A 24,196-nucleotide genomic window follows, 5' to 3' on the forward strand; every position below is an offset into this window, starting at 1 on the left:
ACTGTAAATGTATGATGACACAAATATCCTTGTGCCTTTTTGCAATTTCTTAAAAGCCAGTTTTAAGTTTACATGTACTGTCTGGAAGGTTTCCACTGGCTACAATACTTCACTTTGACAGACAGTGCTTGTTTCAAAATTGTGCCTTTTCCTGCTGTAACAATTATAACTAGACCATCTGGCAGTGCTCCCAGAGTCTAAAAGTTAATTTGTTTAGCCAGACTGAAATGTTCCCGATAATGTATCTATAATGTTCCCAAAGCCCTGTTAAGCCTGTCTAGCAGTACTTCTGATGTTGTTCCAGGTAGTGAGTGCACTTTAGAAAATTGTACTGAAAGTAAAATAAGTTTAAACTAATACACAAAAGTATCTTTATCTTGCGCCAACTCAGGAGCGGCACACTGGGAGAGGTCTTTGTTGGAAAACCTCAAAAACATACAGAGAAAACATAAATTCCCAAGTGCGCTAATAATGAAATGTAGTTACACAAATCTTCCAGCGTTTATTTCGTCGGAAAATGTAGACTGGAGGATGTTTAGATCTGGAGACCTGTAACAGACACCCCTCACCAAAAAGTCACCCAAACAAGAGGCCAACAGGCTAATTAATAAAAAGTTTTTTTTAATAACATATATTTGAACATATGAATTTTGGTACACAATTCAAGATATAAAATTGTATCAATAAAACACAGCCACAACCAACATGTTTGTAAGATGGATTCTAGATACTCCCTCACCTTTTTCAAGGTGCGAGCTCGAAGGGAGTATCTTCACAAACTAGGGTGCGCTTTTCTGACTAACAAACCCAACGCGTTTCGTCTTATCGACTTCATCAGGGGTAACTTGTTTGGGGAAAAAGATAATGTTCTATTTGAGAAAAACTGCTATTGTGAGATAGGAATATTATATATACATATATGTATATATATATATATGTATAGACACATATATCTTTGTGGTATGCAAAGCATTTTTTTCCTATATATACCTACCACATATAGGGAAAAGGATGATTTGCTCTTGATAGATTTCTATGGCAGATCGTAACCTGAAATATGAATAACACATTCTAAGATGTGTTTATTTGATGGAACTACTAGGACATTATTCTTATTATCCATTTTAGTGTTACAAATAGTGACTAAGACATACCTCCAAATAGGGATTAATCAAATTCTCCTTTATTAGAATTTAATGGGTAGAGCTCCTATATTCGTGCTTCTGACTGGAACTTAAATGGTTATCCTTTTTGTATATAAAATCTATAGTATAGTGTTTTTATAAGCACTGCCTAATAGAAAGAGAAAGGGAATTGGATGTAGACCATTTTTAATGGTTTCCCACCTCATAGAACCTATTAATTGATCATAAAAGATAACATACCTTAAAACTGATCAAGCAAAGTTCCTTAAGGGTCGTCTAAAAAAACTCTTGATCATAGTCCATTGGGACTGTCGGCAACCATATGTCGGCGTTTTTGCAGACTGCTAAAGAAATACACAAATATTGGTATTTATATAGAAATACCTGTCCATGTAATTTATTACAGGGTCAAGCCAATTCTACTATAAGTATACCTAAAGTGTGGTCTTCTGCTCTTATAGTCAAAATTATTTCTGGTTTCAATGTTGACTCACGTGAAATTCTGAAAGCTTTCAATTAATTTTTTTTTTGTGTAAGGTGTGTCAGTCATAGAAGATCACTAGCACATATATGAGTGTACATACCAAAACTTATATGGCTGGTTTGACAATCACAAGGATAAAAAAGATGCGACTTCCTCAATAGGTCTCAAGGAATAGATCCTTTCAAAGAAATGGAAACATTGTTGTTGTCAAAATAGAGGGCACAGTTCCAAACATAGGGATAGTAACAATTTACAATAAGTTTCACAAAGTAAATTTTTTTCCAGAAAAACACAGCAACACTGTCATTATTTATAAGAAGGCACAGTTCTAACAAATAGCTAAAATCCAGCAGATTTCAAAGTCATTTTTATCAGAAATCAGAGCATTATTAATACTTATAAAGGCCCACTTTTAACAGCAAGAAAAATCTCAACTCCTCGGTACCAGACCAGCAAAAGAATTACACTCATGATTAATAGTTAAAGCCTTCAAAAAGTGAAACAAATAGAAATGATGTGAGGACTCACCCTGGAGAAAATTTGGCTGTGTGTGGAAGTCACAGAATGAAGTGGTAATTGATGCAGCTGTTATTTAAGCTGCTAGCACACTTACATCACTTCCTTTAATTAGATAACTCTTAATGATTAGATCAGCCTGAATAGAGCCAAAAAACTTTATTTATGAATCCATATTTTTCTTCTATAGGGATCCTTAGATGGTAGTAATTGTTTAATGTGGATTAAATATTTAATTTATACTTTAAACAGATCTTTAGTCACTTTAAAGGTGCTAAATTACTTACACCTGATCGGACAAGCATACTTCCAGCATGCGTTCCAATCTGCGTTCCACCTACTAATTAATTAAATGACTCCTCCTGCTTGATCTTTCACTTCAAAAATAGGAGTCAGAGAGAGGGCTGTCTTATTGGTATAGGCTCTCCCTCGAGCCGCACCTCCCATCTGACGCATACCGCGTCATGGGGCATGTCCTCCTGTTTCGCCCCATCACGCCTCACCAATGCTGGACAGGAGCGCAATGGGGTGTGTCCTCCTGCTCTGACGCACCACGCATCATCAATCCTGGGTGGGCCGGTTCGGCTCCCAACCATGCGCGTGGCGCATCATAGAGGTTGCTAGGTAACAACACGCGATACAGCACGTACATCCCGACGCGCACCACCACGTGATCTCAACTATCTACATGACGGAAACCGCGTCTTGGTATCCTAGCAACCTCTAATATCGGTCTGTGGCGTCCTGATGTCTTGGCAACCTCTGATATCGGCTTATGGCTCAAATGGTGTTGTCACCTAGCAACCTCCATGGTCAGCGAGCCCACTTATGAGACATTGCCTGTTAGTTTCCCCTCCCCACTGATCCAATATATATAAATGATAATCTGTCATTAAACACCATATTCTCAATTAGAGATACATGTTGGATTTGCATATGCATTTATTGTTTTACCATTTCAAGAGTATTATAGGAAACATAATAGACTTCCATAGCAATTATTTTTATGACATGGATTTTGTTAAAAATATGTTAGCTCATCCATCATTGGTATTCTAATATAAATTCATGACTATGACGTAATATTTTACAATGAAATCACCCATTTTCCCTCAAAGAGACCTCCAAATGGTCAAAAAAAAAATTTTTTTTTGTTATTTATTATTTATTAATTTTTTATATTTAATTTTTTATTAATTTTATTTAAATTTGCTTGTGGATGCTAAAATAATTTTTATACTATATGTGTGTGTTACTGTCGCATTGCTCTTCAGAATATTAAAATAAAAAATAATTTGAAATTATAAATATATCTCGTACTGAGGACCATGGACCACTGTGATTGTGCTAATATGTGAGACTGTTATATGTTTCTATTATAATAACATACTTATTGTATATATCTTTTAAGTGGTATACTTATTTCCAACTTTTATAATAAATTGTGTGTTCTGTTATAGTGGGCCATAAGTTATATCATATCTCATAGTGCAACCTATATACTACTTAAATTCGACTATATTGAATGTGTTTCATGTGCAATAAAGTGAAGTGAATGATTGAAATATTGAATTAAAAATGCTATTAATGAATTGAATACTATCATTAGACCTCCTGTTAACTTATGAGGAATATAAGATAGACCTATACCATTATTTCAAAAATTTCTTTTGGAGGAAAATGGATGATGGTAAATTTAGAACTTTTAATACAGTCTCATAGATATAGGCATACCTACACACGCCCCCACCCACGTGTATATACACACATATATGCATACATATACACACACACGTGCATGGGACCTCTTAGTAAGCGATCTCATTTCATTGTATAATTTTTTGGTTCCAAAACCCCTGAACCAGATATGAAATGGAAGTGCATCCTAGTTGATCATGCACTCCTAAAATATAGATGTGAAGACAATTGTGCTGAAAAACTCCTCCATCAGTTCAACCCTTCATCTTTTGAGGCTTCAACTTTACAATAATTGCATTTGAATTTTAAGGCCAAATAACAAATAAACAAGGAAACAGAAGAATATGTCAAAAATAATCTCATAAAAAACACATGGTAACATGACTTATGGGCAGTATGTTATTGTTCTACATAAACTAAATGTTTATAACCTGAATGCAGCCCTACCGATGAAAATTGAAAAGGAAAAAACTTAAAGGAATGACACAATGTCTATATTTTCATTAAGGCCATTTGGATGGAGAGTATTAAGGGTGAAAATCCAAAAAGATTCTCTTCTTGAGAGCAGACGTTCTTTATCGCCTCCTCTGGGGCCTAATTTAATCAATTCCAATATAGTAAATTTTAGATCTTTTACATTGGAGTTATGAATTTCAGAAAAAGGACGAGGTAAATTGTGATTAGTCACTTTATTTTTTATACCTCGCAGGTGCTCCTGGATTCTAAGTTTGAAATTGCGTTTTGTTTTGCCTATATACATTAGGTTGCAACTACAGGTTATTCTATAAATGACACACTCACTATTACAGTTGACTCTATCTTTTAGAGTGTATTCCATTCCATTTTCATGTTTCCAGGAGAAGGTGGATTTCTCCATATGCTTGCAGCATATACACCTATTACATGGGAAACATCCCATAGTTTTTTCCAACAAGAAATTTAATTTGGGTTGAACAGTGTATTTCTTAGATTTCAATGTACTTGGAGCTAAAATACTTTTCAAGTTCTTTGCCCTTCTGAAAACTACTTGTGGTTTGGGAGGAAGTGAAGGTCCAAGAATTGGATCTTTTAATAAGATTGGCCAGTGTTTATCTAGTATTTTAGTAATTAAACGGTTTTCTTTGTTGAATTGGGTTATGAAAGGCCTACATTTAGGGTCCCTTTTCTTTTTGGGAATTGGATTTGAAGATAGAAGATTCACCCGATTTATATTACTTGCCTTCTGTATGGCTTCTTCAATTCTAATCTGATCATATCCACGTGCTATAAAGTTTTCCTTCAGTGCATTAGCTTGTATTATAAAGTCACTGAAGGTGCTGTAGTTTCTCCTCAATCTGAGGAACTGAGAATAGGGAACTCCTTCAATCCATTTCGGATGGTGGCAGCTTGATGTTGGAATGAAATTGTTTGCATCGACTTCTTTAAAAAAAGTCGATGTTTCAACTTCCTTCCCTACTATGCTTTCTAATTTCAGATCTAAATAATCTATCAGATTTGTGTTAGTCTTAAACGTAAATTTTAAATTGAAAGGATTAACTTGAAGATATTCCATAAACTGTACTACACTTTCTTCGTCTCCTTTCCATATGAAAATCAAATCGTCTATGTACCTTCGGTATAATTTGATGTGACTTTTCTCATATTCAGATCCTTATATGAAAGAGTCCTCCCATACTCCCATCAGCAGGTTAGCATACGATGGGGCAAATTTAGTCCCCATCACAGTTCCCTGCTGCTGGAGGTAATGGGAGTCCTCAAACCTGAAATAATTATGTTTTAGTATAAAATTTATACTCTCCAAAATAAACTTGGTTTCAACCTCTGATTTTTCTGTATCAGCTACCAGGAAAGATCGCACTGCTTCAATACCTTTCATGTGGGGTATAGAGGAATACAAGGCTTGTACATCAATTGTAAGCCATCTTTCGTCAATGCCCCACGTATATCCGTCTAACGCCTGTAACAGGCTGGTGGAATCTCTCAAATAGGACGGTAAGGTTTTCACGTAAGATTGTAATTTTAGATCGATATAATGTGAAAGATTCGCTGTCAAGGAATCTATTCCCGAAATGATTGGTCTTCCGGGGGGAGACTGTATGTTTTTATGGACTTTGGGAAGATGATAAAAAATGGCGGTGGTTGGATGTTCCACCCATAAATAATCAAATTCCTTTTTGCATATTACATTATTTCTTTGTGCATCATATAGAAGAACTCTTAAATTTTCTTTAAAGCTTTTAGTGGGGTCATCTTCAAGTTTAGTATAAGTTGATGCATCATTAAGTATATTATATGCTTCTTTAAGGTAGTCAGTTCTGTCCTGTAGAACTACAGCTCCCCCTTTATCTGCACTCCTAATAATGATATTATCCTCTTTTTTAAGGTGATTTAAGGCTTTTTTCTCTTCTGGATTTAGATTGGAAGTATACTTATTGTTTTTTATTTTTAATTCCCTAAAGTCGTCTTTAACTGACTCGTAAAAGATATCAACATTACTTCCCCTCGACTCCACCGGGTAAAACTTGGATGGGGGAGCTACTAGCGGTTTTTGTGGTTCTTGTGTAACCGAAACTGGAGGGTGTTTCAAAAAATGTCGCTGCAATGTAAGAGACCTAATATATTTATTTAGGTCGATAAACAAATCGAACTTATCCGCATGTTGGTCAGGTGCGAATTTCAGTCCCTTATTTAATAGCGCTGTTTGTGGTGCGCATAGTTCTCTGCCTGAGAGGTTGATGATCCCGGTTTTTGTCCCATTTTCAGATGAAACAATGGGCGTCTTTTTTTTGGGGATCTTTCTCCCCCCTCTTTTGCCTCTTCCATTCCAAGGCCTCTTTTTCTGCCTTGGGGTGTGGCTGAATCTATGCCATCTCCTAAAAAATGGTCATTAGGTCCATTTGGTGAAGGTGACCTAAGAGTTTCATATTTGTTAGTATGGAAGAAGGTGTCATATCTATTCGAAGAACGGCGCCTTCTCCTCTGGTCATGATAAGAATTAATTCTATTCCTATATCCATTCCTGATGGGGTATGGAGAACGGTAAGACGGCCTTCTCCTATCTCCATATCCTTGATAGTAACCATCCCTCCTCCTAGGATTCGTTCTTTGATCATTTCTGTGGTTATATCTCTCTTGTTGGTATACATTAATACCACGGTTATGGGCATGATGTGCGGCAGGGTTATCATTCTGTCTCGCATTTTTTGCCCAATCAAATATTAATCCTTTTTGGTAATCTTCCTTATCCCTAGAGAATTTGTTCTTTTTTCTCGAGATAATTTCGCTTTCTGTTATATCAAGTTGGTTTTAAAGTTTACCAACATCATGTATAAATTCCTCGCTAGTTTCAAATTTAGTAACTGAAGTCTCTAGTTTCATTAGTTCCTCCTCTAGCTTAGTTAGATCCCTTTTCCTTTCTGATATTAATAATCCCATTAATTTCTTGGAACAGTCTCCTAAGATATCGTTCCAGATTTTCATAAAGGGTTCGCTTTGTATACCGTATGTTGGCTTTTTCAATATGCGTAGTCCCCTAGGGACTCTCCCTACTTCAATATATTTTTCTAGTGTCACTATCTCATACCAATTTTTCATTTCCTTTATGGACAGTTTTTCTATCATATTTAATTGGGAATAATAATCTTCTTCATTACTAATAGGTGTCGTACTATCTATATCCTCTGAAAATAGATTTTTACATTTATGTGTTCTTGATGTCCTATCCTTAAAAATAGGCATACTGGCAGCAATTACAGATACACAACAAAATAGATACAGAAATACACAAAAGTATCTTTATCTTGCGCCAACTCAGGAGCGGCACACTGGGAGAGGTCTTTGTTGGAAAACCTCAAAAACATACAGAGAAAACATAAATTCCCAAGTGCGCTAATAATGAAATGTAGTTACACAAATCTTCCAGCGTTTATTTCGTCGGAAAATGTAGACTGGAGGATGTTTAGATCTGGGGACCTGTAACAGACACCCCTCACCAAAAAGTCACCCAAACAAGAGGCCAACAGGCCAATTAATAAAAAGTTTTTTTTAATAACATATATTTGAACATATGAATTTTGGTACACAATTCAAGATATAAAATTGTATCAATAAAACACAGCCACAACCAACATGTTTGTAAGATGGATTCTAGATACTCCCTCACCTTTTTCAAGGTGCGAGCTCGAAGGGAGTATCTTCACAAACTAGGGTGCGCTTTTCTGACTGACAAACCCAACACGTTTCGTCTTATCGACTTCATCAGGGGTAACTTGTTTGGGGAAAAAGATAATGTTGTGAGATAGGAATATTACATATACATATATGTATATATATATATGTATAGACACATATATCTTTGTGGTATGCAAAGCATTTTTTTTCCTATATATACCTACCACATATAGGGAAAAGGATGATTTGCTCTTGATAGATTTCTATGGCAGATCGTAACCTGAAATATGAATAACACATTCTAAGATGTGTTTATTTGATGGAACTACTAGGACATTATTCTTATTATCCATTTTAGTGTTACAAATAGTGACTAAGACATACCTCCAAATAGGGATTAATCAAATTCTCCTTTATTAGAATTTAATGGGTAGAGCTCCTATATTCGTGCTTCTGACTGGAACTTAAATGGTTATCCTTTTTGTATATAAAATCTATAGAATAGTGTTTTTATAAGCACTGCCTAATAGAAAGAGAAAGGGAATTGGATGTAGACCATTTTTAATGGTTTCCCACCTCATAGAACCTATTAATTGATCATAAAAGATAACATACCTTAAAACTGATCAAGCAAAGTTCCTTAAGGGCCGTCTAAAAAAACTCTTGATCATAGTCCATTGGGACTGTCGGCAACCATATGTCGGCGTTTTTGCAGACTGCTAAAGAAATACACAAATATTGGTATTTATATAGAAATACCTGTCCATGTAATTTATTACACGGTCAAGCCAATTCTACTATAAGTATACCTAAAGTGTGGTCTTCTGCTCTTATAGTCAAAATTATTTCTGGTTTCAATGTTGACTCACGTGAAATTCTGAAAGCTTTCAATTAAATTTTTTTTAGTGTAAGGTGTGTCAGTCATAGAAGATCACTAGCACATATATGAGTGTACATACCAAAACTTATATGGCTGGTTTGACAATCACAAGGATAAAAAAGATGCGACTTCCTCAATAGGTCTCAAGGAATAGATCCTTTCAAAGAAATGGAAACATTGTTGTTGTCAAAATAGAGGGCACAGTTCCAACCATAGGGATAGTAACAATTTACAATAAGTTTCACAAAGTAAATTTTTTTCCAGAAAAACACAGCAACACTGTCATTATTTATAAGAAGGCACAGTTCTAACAAATAGCTAAAATCCAGCAGATTTCAAAGTCATTTTTATCAGAAATCAGAGCATTATTAATACTTATAAAGGCCCACTTTTAACAGCAAGAAAAATCTCAACTCCTCGGTACCAGACCAGCAAAAGAATTACACTCATGATTAATAGTTAAAGCCTTCAAAAAGTGAAACAAATAGAAATGATGTGAGGACTCACCCTGGAGAAAATTTGGCTGTGTGTGGAAGTCACAGAATGAAGTGGTAATTGATGCAGCTGTTATTTAAGCTGCTAGCACACTTACATCTCTTCCTTTAATTAGATAACTCTTAATGATTAGATCAGCCTGAATAGAGCCAAAAAACTTTATTTATGAATCCATATTTTTCTTCTATAGGGATCCTTAGATGGGAGTAATTGTTTAATGTGGATTAAATATTTAATTTATACTTTAAACAGATCTTTAGTCACTTTAAAGGTGCTAAATTACTTACACCTGATCGGACAAGCATACTTCCAGCATGCGTTCCAATCTGCGTTCCACCTACTAATTAATTAAATGACTCCTCCTGCTTGATCTTTCACTTCAAAAATAGGAGTCAGAGAGAGGGCTGTCTTATTGGTATAGGCTCTCCCTCGAGCCGCACCTCCCATCTGACGCATACCGCGTCATGGGGCATGTCCTCTTGTTTCGCCCCATCACGCCTCAACAATGCTGGACAGGAGCGCAATGGGGTGTGTCCTCCTGCTCTGATGCACCACGCATCATCAATCCTGGGTGGGCCGGTTCGGCTCCCAACCATGCGCGTGGCGCATCATAGAGGTTGCTAGGTAACAACACGCGATACAGCACGTACATCCCGACGCGCACCACCACGTGATCTCAACTATCTACATGACGGAAACCGCATCTTGGTATCCTAGCAACCTCTAATATCGGTCTGTGGCGTCCTGATGTCTTGGCAACCTCTGATATCGGCTTATGGCTCAAATGGTGTTGTCACCTAGCAACCTCCATGGTCAGCGAGCCCACATATGAGACATTGCCTGTTAGTTTCCCCTCCCCACTGATCCAATATATATAAATGATAATCTGTCATTAAACACCATATTCTCAATTAGAGATACATGTTGGATTTGCATATGCATTTATTGTTTTACCATTTCAAGAGTATTATAGGAAACATAATAGACTTCCATAGCAATTATTTTTATGACATGGATTTTGTTAAAAATATGTTAGCTCATCCATCATTGGTATTCTAATATAAATTCATGACTATGACGTAATATTTTACAATGAAATCACCCATTTTCCCTCAAAGAGTCCTCCAAATGGTCAAAAAAAAAAATGTTTTTGTTATTTATTATTTATTAATTTTTTATATTTAATTTTTTATTAATTTTATTTAAATTTGCTTGTGGATGCTAAAATCATTTTTATACTATATGTGTGTGTTACTGTCGCATTGCTCTTCAGAATATTAAAATAAAAAATAATTTGAAATTATAAATATATCTCGTACTGAGGACCATGGACCACTGTGATTGTGCTAATATGTGAGACTGTTATATGTTTCTATTATAATAACATACTTATTGTATATATCTTTTAAGTGGTATACTTATTTCCAACTTTTATAATAAATTGTGTGTTCTATTATAGTGGGCCATAAGTTATATCATATCTCATAGTGCAACCTATATACTACTTAAATTCGACTATATTGAATGTGTTTCATGTGCAATAAAGTGAAGTGAATGATTGAAATATTGAATTAAAAATGCTATTAATGAATTGAATACTATCATTAGACCTCCTGTTAACTTATGAGGAATATAAGATAGACCTATACCATTATTTCAAAAATTTCTTTTGGAGGAAAATGGATGATGGTAAATTTAGAACTTTTAATACAGTCTCATAGATATAGGCATACCTACACATGCCCCCACCCACGTGTATATACACACATATATGCATACATATACACACACATGCATGGGACCTCTTAGTAAGCGATCTCATTCCATTGTATAATTTTTTGGTTCCAAAACCCCTGAACCAGATATGAAACGGAAGTGCATCCTAGTTGATCATGCACTCCTAAAATATAGATGTGAAGACAATTGTGCTGAAAAACTCCTCCATCAGTCCAACCCTTCATCTTTTGAGGCTTCAACTTTACAATAATTGCATTTGAATTTTAAGGCCAAATAACAAATAAACAAGGAAACAGAAGAATATGTCAAAAATAATCTCATAAAAAACACATGGTAACATGACTTATGGGCAGTATGTTATTGTTCTACATAAACTAAATGTTTATAACCTGAATGCAGCCCTACCTATGAAAATTGAGAAGGAAAAAAACTTAAAGGAATGACACAATGTCTATATTTTCATTAAGGCCATTTGGATGGAGAGTATTAAGGGTGAAAATCCAAAAAGATTCTCTTCTTGAGAGCAGACGTTCTTTATCGCCTCCTCTGGGGCCTAATTTAATCAATTCCAATATAGTAAATTTTAGATCTTTTACATTGGAGTTATGAATTTCAGAAAAATGACGAGGTAAATTGTGATTAGTCACTTTATTTTTTATACCTCGCAGGTGCTCCTGGATTCTAAGTTTGAAATTGCGTTTTGTTTTGCCTATATACATTAGGTTGCAACTACAGGTTATTCTATAAATGACACACTCACTATTACAGTTGACTCTATCTTTTAGAGTGTATTCCATTCCATTTTCATGTTTCCAGGAGAAGGTGGATTTCTCCATATGCTTGCAGCATATACACCTATTACATGGGAAATATCCCATAGTTTTTTCCAACAAGAAATTTAATTTGGGTTGAACAGTGGATTTCTTAGATTTCAATGTACTTGGAGCTAAAATACTTTTCAAGTTCTTTGCCCTTCTGAAAACTACTTGTGGTTTGGGAGGAAGTGAAGGTCCAAGAATTGGATCTTTTAATAAGATTGGCCAGTGTTTATCTAGTATTTTAGTAATTAAACGGTTTTCTTTGTTGAATTGGGTTATGAAAGGCCTACATTTAGGGTCCCTTTTCTTTTTGGGAATTGGATTTGAAGATAGAAGATTCACCCGATTTATATTACTTGCCTTCTGTATGGCTTCTTCAATTCTAATCTGATCATATCCACGTGCTATAAAGTTTTCCTTCAGTGCATTAGCTTGTATTATAAAGTCACTGAAGGTGCTGTAGTTTCTCCTCAATCTGAGGAACTGAGAATAGGGAACTCCTTCAATCCATTTCGGATGGTGGCAGCTTGATGTTGGAATGAAATTGTTTGCATCGACTTCTTTAAAAAAAGTCGATGTTTCAACTTCCTTCCCTACTATGCTTTCTAATTTCAGATCTAAATAATCTATCAGATTTGTGTTAGTCTTAAACGTAAATTTTAAATTGAAAGGATTAACTTGAAGATATTCCATAAACTGTACTACACTTTCTTCGTCTCCTTTCCATATGAAAATCAAATCGTCTATGTACCTTCGGTATAATTTGATGTGACTTTTCTCATATTCAGATCCTTATATGAAAGAGTCCTCCAATACTCCCATCAGCAGGTTAGCATACGATGGGGCAAATTTAGTCCCCATCACAGTTCCCTGCTGCTGGAGGTAATGGGAGTCCTCAAACCTGAAATAATTATGTTTTAGTATAAAATTTATACTCTCCAAAATAAACTTGGTTTCAACCTCTGATTTTTCTGTATCAGCTACCAGGAAAGATCGCACTGCTTCAATACCTTTCATGTGGGGTATAGAGGAATACAAGGCTTGTACATCAATTGTAAGCCATCTTTCGTCAATGCCCCACGTATATCCGTCTAACGCCTGTAACAGGCTGGTGGAATCTCTCAAATAGGACGGTAAGGTTTTCACGTAAGATTGTAATTTTAGATCGATATAATGTGAAAGATTCGCTGTCAAGGAATCTATTCCCGAAAGGATTGGTCTTCCGGGGGGAGACTGTATGTTTTTATGGACTTTGGGAAGATGATAAAAAATGGCGGTGGTTGGATGTTCCACCCATAAATAATCAAATTCCTTTTTGCATATTACATTATTTCTTTGTGCATCATATAGAAGAACTCTTAAATTTTCTTTAAAGCTTTTAGTGGGGTCATCTTCAAGTTTAGTATAAGTTGATGCATCATTAAGTATATTATATGCTTCTTTAAGGTAGTCAGTTCTGTCCTGTAGAACTACAGCTCCCCCTTTATCTGCACTCCTAATAATGATATTATCCTCTTTTTTAAGGTGATTTAAGGCTTTTTTCTCTTCTGGATTTAGATTGGAAGTATACTTATTGTTTTTTATTTTTAATTCCCTAAAGTCGTCTTTAACTGACTCGTAAAAGATATCAACATTACTTCCCCTCGACTCCACCGGGTAAAACTTGGATGGGGGAGCTACTAGCGGTTTTTGTGGTTCTTGTGTAACCGAAACTGGAGGGTGTTTCAAAAAATGTCGCTGCAATGTAAGAGACCTAATATATTTATTTAGGTCGATAAACAAATCGAACTTATCCGCATGTTGGTCAGGTGCGAATTTCAGTCCCTTATTTAATAGCGCTGTTTGTGGTGCGCATAGTTCTCTGCCTGAGAGGTTGATGATCCCGGTTTTTGTCCCATTTTCAGATGAAACAATGGGCGTCTTTTTTTTGGGGATCTTTCTCCCCCCTCTTTTGCCTCTTCCATTCCAAGGCCTCTTTTTCTGCCTTGGGGTGTGGCTGAATCTATGCCATCTCCTAAAAAATGGTCATTAGGTCCATTTGGTGAAGGTGACCTAAGAGTTTCATATTTGTTAGTATGGAAGAAGGTGTCATATCTATTCGAAGAACGGCGCCTTCTCCTCTGGTCATGATAAGAATTAATTCTATTCCTATATCCATTCCTGATGGGGTATGGAGAACGGTAAGACGGCCTTCTCCTATCTCCATATCCTTGATAGTAACCATCCCTCCTCCTAGGATTCGTTCTTTGATCATTTCTGTGGTTATATCTCTCTTGTTGGTATACATTAATACCACGGTTATGGGCATGATGTGCGGCAGGGTTATCATTCTGTCTCGCATTTTTTGCCCAATCAAATATTAATCCTTTTTGGTAATCTTCCTTATCCCTAGAGAATTTGTTCTTTTTTCTCGAGATAATTTCGCTTTCTGTTATATCAAGTTGGTTTTAAAGTTTACCAACATCATGTATAAATTCCTCGCTAGTTTCAAATTTAGTAACTGAAGTCTCTAGTTTCATTAGTTCCTCCTCTAGCTTAGTTAGATCCCTTTTCCTTTCTGATATTAATAATCCCATTAATTTCTTGGAACAGTCTCCTAAGATATCGTTCCAGATTTTCATAAAGGGTTCGCTTTGTATACCGTATGTTGGCTTTTTCAATATGCGTAGTCCCCTAGGGACTCTCCCTACTTCAATATATTTTTCTAGTGTCACTATCTCATACCAATTTTTCATTTCCTTTATGGACAGTTTTTCTATCATATTTAATTGGGAATAATAATCTTCTTCATTACTAATAGGTGTCGTACTATCTATATCCTCTGAAAATAGATTTTTACATTTATGTGTTCTTGATGTCCTATCCTTAAAAATAGGCATACTGGCAGCAATTACAGATACACAACAAAATAGATACAGAAATACACAAAAGTATCTTTATCTTGCGCCAACTCAGGAGCGGCACACTGGGAGAGGTCTTTGTTGGAAAACCTCAAAAACATACAGAGAAAACATAAATTCCCAAGTGCGCTAATAATGAAATGTAGTTACACAAATCTTCCAGCGTTTATTTCGTCGGAAAATGTAGACTGGAGGATGTTTAGATCTGGGGACCTGTAACAGACACCCCTCACCAAAAAGTCACCCAAACAAGAGGCCAACAGGCCAATTAATAAAAAGTTTTTTTTAATAACATATATTTGAACATATGAATTTTGGTACACAATTCAAGATATAAAATTGTATCAATAAAACACAGCCACAACCAACATGTTTGTAAGATGGATTCTAGATACTCCCTCACCTTTTTCAAGGTGCGAGCTCGAAGGGAGTATCTTCACAAACTAGGGTGCGCTTTTCTGACTGACAAACCCAACACGTTTCGTCTTATCGACTTCATCAGGGGTAACTTGTTTGGGGAAAAAGATAATGTTGTGAGATAGGAATATTACATATACATATATGTATATATATATATGTATAGACACATATATCTTTGTGGTATGCAAAGCATTTTTTTTCCTATATATACCTACCACATATAGGGAAAAGGATGATTTGCTCTTGATAGATTTCTATGGCAGATCGTAACCTGAAATATGAATAACACATTCTAAGATGTGTTTATTTGATGGAACTACTAGGACATTATTCTTATTATCCATTTTAGTGTTACAAATAGTGACTAAGACATACCTCCAAATAGGGATTAATCAAATTCTCCTTTATTAGAATTTAATGGGTAGAGCTCCTATATTCGTGCTTCTGACTGGAACTTAAATGGTTATCCTTTTTGTATATAAAATCTATAGAATAGTGTTTTTATAAGCACTGCCTAATAGAAAGAGAAAGGGAATTGGATGTAGACCATTTTTAATGGTTTCCCACCTCATAGAACCTATTAATTGATCATAAAAGATAACATACCTTAAAACTGATCAAGCAAAGTTCCTTAAGGGCCGTCTAAAAAAACTCTTGATCATAGTCCATTGGGACTGTCGGCAACCATATGTCGGCGTTTTTGCAGACTGCTAAAGAAATACACAAATATTGGTATTTATATAGAAATACCTGTCCATGTAATTTATTACACGGTCAAGCCAATTCTACTATAAGTATACCTAAAGTGTGGTCTTCTGCTCTTATAGTCAAAATTATTTCTGGTTTCAATGTTGACTCACGTGAAATTCTGAAAGCTTTCAATTAAATTTTTTTTAGTGTAAGGTGTGTCAGTCATAGAAGATCACTAGCACATATATGAGTGTACATACCAAAACTTATATGGCTGGTTTGACAATCACAAGGATAAAAAAGATGCGACTTCCTCAATAGGTCTCAAGGAATAGATCCTTTCAAAGAAATGGAAACATTGTTGTTGTCAAAATAGAGGGCACAGTTCCAACCATAGGGATAGTAACAATTTACAATAAGTTTCACAAAGTAAATTTTTTTCCAGAAAAACACAGCAACACTGTCATTATTTATAAGAAGGCACAGTTCTAACAAATAGCTAAAATCCAGCAGATTTCAAAGTCATTTTTATCAGAAATCAGAGCATTATTAATACTTATAAAGGCCCACTTTTAACAGCAAGAAAAATCTCAACTCCTCGGTACCAGACCAGCAAAAGAATTACACTCATGATTAATAGTTAAAGCCTTCAAAAAGTGAAACAAATAGAAATGATGTGAGGACTCACCCTGGAGAAAATTTGGCTGTGTGTGGAAGTCACAGAATGAAGTGGTAATTGATGCAGCTGTTATTTAAGCTGCTAGCACACTTACATCTCTTCCTTTAATTAGATAACTCTTAATGATTAGATCAGCCTGAATAGAGCCAAAAAACTTTATTTATGAATCCATATTTTTCTTCTATAGGGATCCTTAGATGGGAGTAATTGTTTAATGTGGATTAAATATTTAATTTATACTTTAAACAGATCTTTAGTCACTTTAAAGGTGCTAAATTACTTACACCTGATCGGACAAGCATACTTCCAGCATGCGTTCCAATCTGCGTTCCACCTACTAATTAATTAAATGACTCCTCCTGCTTGATCTTTCACTTCAAAAATAGGAGTCAGAGAGAGGGCTGTCTTATTGGTATAGGCTCTCCCTCGAGCCGCACCTCCCATCTGACGCATACCGCGTCATGGGGCATGTCCTCTTGTTTCGCCCCATCACGCCTCAACAATGCTGGACAGGAGCGCAATGGGGTGTGTCCTCCTGCTCTGATGCACCACGCATCATCAATCCTGGGTGGGCCGGTTCGGCTCCCAACCATGCGCGTGGCGCATCATAGAGGTTGCTAGGTAACAACACGCGATACAGCACGTACATCCCGACGCGCACCACCACGTGATCTCAACTATCTACATGACGGAAACCGCATCTTGGTATCCTAGCAACCTCTAATATCGGTCTGTGGCGTCCTGATGTCTTGGCAACCTCTGATATCGGCTTATGGCTCAAATGGTGTTGTCACCTAGCAACCTCCATGGTCAGCGAGCCCACATATGAGACATTGCCTGTTAGTTTCCCCTCCCCACTGATCCAATATATATAAATGATAATCTGTCATTAAACACCATATTCTCAATTAGAGATACATGTTGGATTTGCATATGCATTTATTGTTTTACCATTTCAAGAGTATTATAGGAAACATAATAGACTTCCATAGCAATTATTTTTATGACATGGATTTTGTTAAAAATATGTTAGCTCATCCATCATTGGTATTCTAATATAAATTCATGACTATGACGTAATATTTTACAATGAAATCACCCATTTTCCCTCAAAGAGTCCTCCAAATGGTCAAAAAAAAAAATGTTTTTGTTATTTATTATTTATTAATTTTTTATATTTAATTTTTTATTAATTTTATTTAAATTTGCTTGTGGATGCTAAAATCATTTTTATACTATATGTGTGTGTTACTGTCGCATTGCTCTTCAGAATATTAAAATAAAAAATAATTTGAAATTATAAATATATCTCGTACTGAGGACCATGGACCACTGTGATTGTGCTAATATGTGAGACTGTTATATGTTTCTATTATAATAACATACTTATTGTATATATCTTTTAAGTGGTATACTTATTTCCAACTTTTATAATAAATTGTGTGTTCTATTATAGTGGGCCATAAGTTATATCATATCTCATAGTGCAACCTATATACTACTTAAATTCGACTATATTGAATGTGTTTCATGTGCAATAAAGTGAAGTGAATGATTGAAATATTGAATTAAAAATGCTATTAATGAATTGAATACTATCATTAGACCTCCTGTTAACTTATGAGGAATATAAGATAGACCTATACCATTATTTCAAAAATTTCTTTTGGAGGAAAATGGATGATGGTAAATTTAGAACTTTTAATACAGTCTCATAGATATAGGCATACCTACACATGCCCCCACCCACGTGTATATACACACATATATGCATACATATACACACACATGCATGGGACCTCTTAGTAAGCGATCTCATTCCATTGTATAATTTTTTGGTTCCAAAACCCCTGAACCAGATATGAAACGGAAGTGCATCCTAGTTGATCATGCACTCCTAAAATATAGATGTGAAGACAATTGTGCTGAAAAACTCCTCCATCAGTCCAACCCTTCATCTTTTGAGGCTTCAACTTTACAATAATTGCATTTGAATTTTAAGGCCAAATAACAAATAAACAAGGAAACAGAAGAATATGTCAAAAATAATCTCATAAAAAACACATGGTAACATGACTTATGGGCAGTATGTTATTGTTCTACATAAACTAAATGTTTATAACCTGAATGCAGCCCTACCTATGAAAATTGAGAAGGAAAAAAACTTAAAGGAATGACACAATGTCTATATTTTCATTAAGGCCATTTGGATGGAGAGTATTAAGGGTGAAAATCCAAAAAGATTCTCTTCTTGAGAGCAGACGTTCTTTATCGCCTCCTCTGGGGCCTAATTTAATCAATTCCAATATAGTAAATTTTAGATCTTTTACATTGGAGTTATGAATTTCAGAAAAATGACGAGGTAAATTGTGATTAGTCACTTTATTTTTTATACCTCGCAGGTGCTCCTGGATTCTAAGTTTGAAATTGCGTTTTGTTTTGCCTATATACATTAGGTTGCAACTACAGGTTATTCTATAAATGACACACTCACTATTACAGTTGACTCTATCTTTTAGAGTGTATTCCATTCCATTTTCATGTTTCCAGGAGAAGGTGGATTTCTCCATATGCTTGCAGCATATACACCTATTACATGGGAAATATCCCATAGTTTTTTCCAACAAGAAATTTAATTTGGGTTGAACAGTGGATTTCTTAGATTTCAATGTACTTGGAGCTAAAATACTTTTCAAGTTCTTTGCCCTTCTGAAAACTACTTGTGGTTTGGGAGGAAGTGAAGGTCCAAGAATTGGATCTTTTAATAAGATTGGCCAGTGTTTATCTAGTATTTTAGTAATTAAACGGTTTTCTTTGTTGAATTGGGTTATGAAAGGCCTACATTTAGGGTCCCTTTTCTTTTTGGGAATTGGATTTGAAGATAGAAGATTCACCCGATTTATATTACTTGCCTTCTGTATGGCTTCTTCAATTCTAATCTGATCATATCCACGTGCTATAAAGTTTTCCTTCAGTGCATTAGCTTGTATTATAAAGTCACTGAAGGTGCTGTAGTTTCTCCTCAATCTGAGGAACTGAGAATAGGGAACTCCTTCAATCCATTTCGGATGGTGGCAGCTTGATGTTGGAATGAAATTGTTTGCATCGACTTCTTTAAAAAAAGTCGATGTTTCAACTTCCTTCCCTACTATGCTTTCTAATTTCAGATCTAAATAATCTATCAGATTTGTGTTAGTCTTAAACGTAAATTTTAAATTGAAAGGATTAACTTGAAGATATTCCATAAACTGTACTACACTTTCTTCGTCTCCTTTCCATATGAAAATCAAATCGTCTATGTACCTTCGGTATAATTTGATGTGACTTTTCTCATATTCAGATCCTTATATGAAAGAGTCCTCCAATACTCCCATCAGCAGGTTAGCATACGATGGGGCAAATTTAGTCCCCATCACAGTTCCCTGCTGCTGGAGGTAATGGGAGTCCTCAAACCTGAAATAATTATGTTTTAGTATAAAATTTATACTCTCCAAAATAAACTTGGTTTCAACCTCTGATTTTTCTGTATCAGCTACCAGGAAAGATCGCACTGCTTCAATACCTTTCATGTGGGGTATAGAGGAATACAAGGCTTGTACATCAATTGTAAGCCATCTTTCTTCAATGCCCCACGTATATCCGTCTAACGCCTGTAACAGGCTGGTGGAATCTCTCAAATAGGACGGTAAGGTTTTCACGTAAGATTGTAATTTTAGATCGATATAATGTGAAAGATTCGCTGTCAAGGAATCTATTCCCGAAATGATTGGTCTTCCGGGGGGAGACTGTATGTTTTTATGGACTTTGGGAAGATGATAAAAAATGGTGGTGGTTGGATGTTCCACCCATAAATAATCAAATTCCTTTTTGCATATTACATTATTTCTTTGTGCATCATATAGAAGAACTCTTAAATTTTCTTTAAAGCTTTTAGTGGGGTCATCTTCAAGTTTAGTATAAGTTGATGCATCATTAAGTATATTATATGCTTCTTTAAGGTAGTCAGTTCTGTCCTGTAGAACTACAGCTCCTAATAATGATATTATCCTCTTTTTTAAGGTGATTTAAGGCTTTTTTCTCTTCTGGATTTAGATTGGAAGTATACTTATTGTTTTTTATTTTTAATTCCCTAAAGTCGTCTTTAACTGACTCGTAAAAGATATCAACATTACTTCCCCTCGACTCCACCGGGTAAAACTTGGATGGGGGAGCTACTAGCGGTTTTTGTGGTTCTTGTGTAACCGAAACTGGAGGGTGTTTCAAAAAATGTCGCTGCAATGTAAGAGACCTAATATATTTATTTAGGTCGATAAACAAATCGAACTTATCCGCATGTTGGTCAGGTGCGAATTTCAGTCCCTTATTTAATAGCGCTGTTTGTGGTGCGCATAGTTCTCTGCCTGAGAGGTTGATGATCCCGGTTTTTGTCCCATTTTCAGATGAAACAATGGGCGTCTTTTTTTTGGGGATCTTTCTCCCCCCTCTTTTGCCTCTTCCATTCCAAGGCCTCTTTTTCTGCCTTGGGGTGTGGCTGAATCTATGCCATCTCCTAAAAAATGGTCATTAGGTCCATTTGGTGAAGGTGACCTAAGAGTTTCATATTTGTTAGTATGGAAGAAGGTGTCATATCTATTCGAAGAACGGCGCCTTCTCCTCTGGTCATGATAAGAATTAATTCTATTCCTATATCCATTCCTGATGGGGTATGGAGAACGGTAAGACGGCCTTCTCCTATCTCCATATCCTTGATAGTAACCATCCCTCCTCCTAGGATTCGTTCTTTGATCATTTCTGTGGTTATATCTCTCTTGTTGGTATACATTAATACCACGGTTATGGGCATGATGTGCGGCAGGGTTATCATTCTGTCTCGCATTTTTTGCCCAATCAAATATTAATCCTTTTTGGTAATCTTCCTTATCCCTAGAGAATTTGTTCTTTTTTCTCGAGATAATTTCGCTTTCTGTTATATCAAGTTGGTTTTGAAGTTTACCAACATCATGTATAAATTCCTCGCTAGTTTCAAATTTAGTAACTGAAGTCTCTAGTTTCATTAGTTCCTCCTCTAGCTTAGTTAGATCCCTTTTCCTTTCTGATATTAATAATCCCATTAATTTCTTGGAACAGTCTCCTAAGATATCGTTCCAGATTTTCATAAAGGGTTCGCTTTGTATACCGTATGTTGGCTTTTTCAATATGCGTAGTCCCCTAGGGACTCTCCCTACTTCAATATATTTTTCTAGTGTCACTATCTCATACCAATTTTTCATTTCCTTTATGGACAGTTTTTCTATCATATTTAATTGGGAATAATAATCTTCTTCATTACTAATAGGTGTCGTACTATCTATATCCTCTGAAAATAGATTTTTACATTTATGTGTTCTTGATGTCCTATCCTTAAAAATAGGCATACTGGCAGCAATTACAGATACACAACAAAATAGATACAGAAATACACAAAAGTATCTTTATCTTGCGCCAACTCAGGAGCGGCACACTGGGAGAGGTCTTTGTTGGAAAACCTCAAAAACATACAGAGAAAACATAAATTCCCAAGTGCGCTAATAATGAAATGTAGTTACACAAATCTTCCAGCGTTTATTTCGTCGGAAAATGTAGACTGGAGGATGTTTAGATCTGGGGACCTGTAACAGACACCCCTCACCAAAAAGTCACCCAAACAAGAGGCCAACAGGCCAATTAATAAAAAGTTTTTTTTAATAACATATATTTGAACATATGAATTTTGGTACACAATTCAAGATATAAAATTGTATCAATAAAACACAGCCACAACCAACATGTTTGTAAGATGGATTCTAGATACTCCCTCACCTTTTTCAAGGTGCGAGCTCGAAGGGAGTATCTTCACAAACTAGGGTGCGCTTTTCTGACTGACAAACCCAACGCGTTTCGTCTTATCGACTTCATCAGGGGTAACTTGTTTGGGGAAAAAGATAATGTTCTATTTGAGAAAAACTGCTATTGTGAGATAGGAATATTATATATACATATATGTATATATATGTATAGACACATATATCTTTGTGGTATGCAAAGCATTTTTTTTCCTATATATACCTACCACATATAGGGAAAAGGATGATTTGCTCTTGATAGATTTCTATGGCAGATCGTAACCTGAAATATGAATAACACATTCTAAGATGTGTTTATTTGATGGAACTACTAGGACATTATTCTTATTATCCATTTTAGTGTTACAAATAGTGACTAAGACATACCTCCAAATAGGGATTAATCAAATTCTCCTTTATTAGAATTTAATGGGTAGAGCTCCTATATTCGTGCTTCTGACTGGAACTTAAATGGTTATCCTTTTTGTATATAAAATCTATAGAATAGTGTTTTTATAAGCACTGCCTAATAGAAAGAGAAAGGGAATTGGATGTAGACCATTTTTAATGGTTTCCCACCTCATAGAACCTATTAATTGATCATAAAAGATAACATACCTTAAAATTGATCAAGCAAAGTTCCTTAAGGGCCGTCTAAAAAAACTCTTGATCATAGTCCATTGGGACTGTCGGCAACCATATGTCGGCGTTTTTGCAGACTGCTAAAGAAATACACAAATATTGGTATTTATATAGAAATACCTGTCCATGTAATTTATTACACGGTCAAGCCAATTCTACTATAAGTATACCTAAAGTGTGGTCTTCTGCTCTTATAGTCAAAATTATTTCTGGTTTCAATGTTGACTCACGTGAAATTCTGAAAGCTTTCAATTAAATTTTCTTTAGTGTAAGGTGTGTCAGTCATAGAAGATCACTAGCACATATATGAGTGTACATACCAAAACTTATATGGCTGGTTTGACAATCACAAGGATAAAAAAGATGCGACTTCCTCAATAGGTCTCAAGGAATAGATCCTTTCAAAGAAATGGAAACATTGTTGTTGTCAAAATAGAGGGCACAGTTCCAACCATAGGGATAGTAACAATTTACAATAAGTTTCACAAAGTAAATTTTTTTCCAGAAAAACACAGCAACACTGTCATTATTTATAAGAAAGCACAGTTCTAACAAATAGCTAAAATCCAGCAGATTTCAAAGTCATTTTTATCAGAAATCAGAGCATTATTAATACTTATAAAGGCCCACTTTTAACAGCAAGAAAAATCTCAACTCCTCGGTACCAGACCAGCAAAAGAATTACACTCATGATTAATAGTTAAAGCCTTCAAAAAGTGAAACAAATAGAAATGATGTGAGGACTCACCCTGGAGAAAATTTGGCTGTGTGTGGAAGTCACAGAATGAAGTGGTAATTGATGCAGCTGTTATTTAAGCTGCTAGCACACTTACATCACTTCCTTTAATTAGATAACTCTTAATGATTAGATCAGCCTGAATAGAGCCAAAAAACTTTATTTATGAATCCATATTTTTCTTCTATAGGGATCCTTAGATGGGAGTAATTGTTTAATGTGGATTAAATATTTAATTTATACTTTAAACAGATCTTTAGTCACTTTAAAGGTGCTAAATTACTTACACCTGATCGGACAAGCATACTTCCAGCATGCGTTCCAA

The 24,196-nt window shown here is 35.4% G+C and overlaps 4 long non-coding RNA genes across 4 annotated transcripts; all 4 read right to left on the reverse strand.

Moving 5' to 3' along the window:
• Positions 1-1,584: 1,584 nt before the first annotated feature.
• Positions 1,585-2,184, reverse strand: LOC135057499 (uncharacterized). The gene is made up of 3 exons (XR_010244164.1): positions 2,158-2,184; positions 1,730-1,807; positions 1,585-1,654 (listed from the first exon to the last, which is right to left on the reverse strand). It is a non-coding gene; the product is annotated as an uncharacterized LOC135057499 (long non-coding RNA).
• Positions 2,185-8,403: 6,219 nt separating this feature from the next.
• LOC135057500 (uncharacterized) lies at positions 8,404-9,447 on the reverse strand. The gene is made up of 5 exons (XR_010244165.1): positions 9,401-9,447; positions 8,973-9,050; positions 8,823-8,897; positions 8,629-8,732; positions 8,404-8,536 (listed from the first exon to the last, which is right to left on the reverse strand). It is a non-coding gene; the product is annotated as an uncharacterized LOC135057500 (long non-coding RNA).
• Positions 9,448-15,644: 6,197 nt separating this feature from the next.
• On the reverse strand, positions 15,645-16,688 carry LOC135057501 (uncharacterized). Its single transcript, XR_010244166.1, has 5 exons — positions 16,642-16,688; positions 16,214-16,291; positions 16,064-16,138; positions 15,870-15,973; positions 15,645-15,777 (listed from the first exon to the last, which is right to left on the reverse strand). It is a non-coding gene; the product is annotated as an uncharacterized LOC135057501 (long non-coding RNA).
• Positions 16,689-23,140: 6,452 nt separating this feature from the next.
• Positions 23,141-23,930, reverse strand: LOC135057502 (uncharacterized). The gene is made up of 4 exons (XR_010244167.1): positions 23,884-23,930; positions 23,456-23,533; positions 23,306-23,380; positions 23,141-23,215 (listed from the first exon to the last, which is right to left on the reverse strand). It is a non-coding gene; the product is annotated as an uncharacterized LOC135057502 (long non-coding RNA).
• Between the last annotated feature and the right edge of the window lie 266 nt (positions 23,931-24,196).

This window comes from Pseudophryne corroboree, chromosome 3 (assembly GCF_028390025.1).
Source record: "Pseudophryne corroboree isolate aPseCor3 chromosome 3, aPseCor3.hap2, whole genome shotgun sequence".
Taxonomy (NCBI): Eukaryota; Metazoa; Chordata; class Amphibia; order Anura; family Myobatrachidae; genus Pseudophryne; species Pseudophryne corroboree.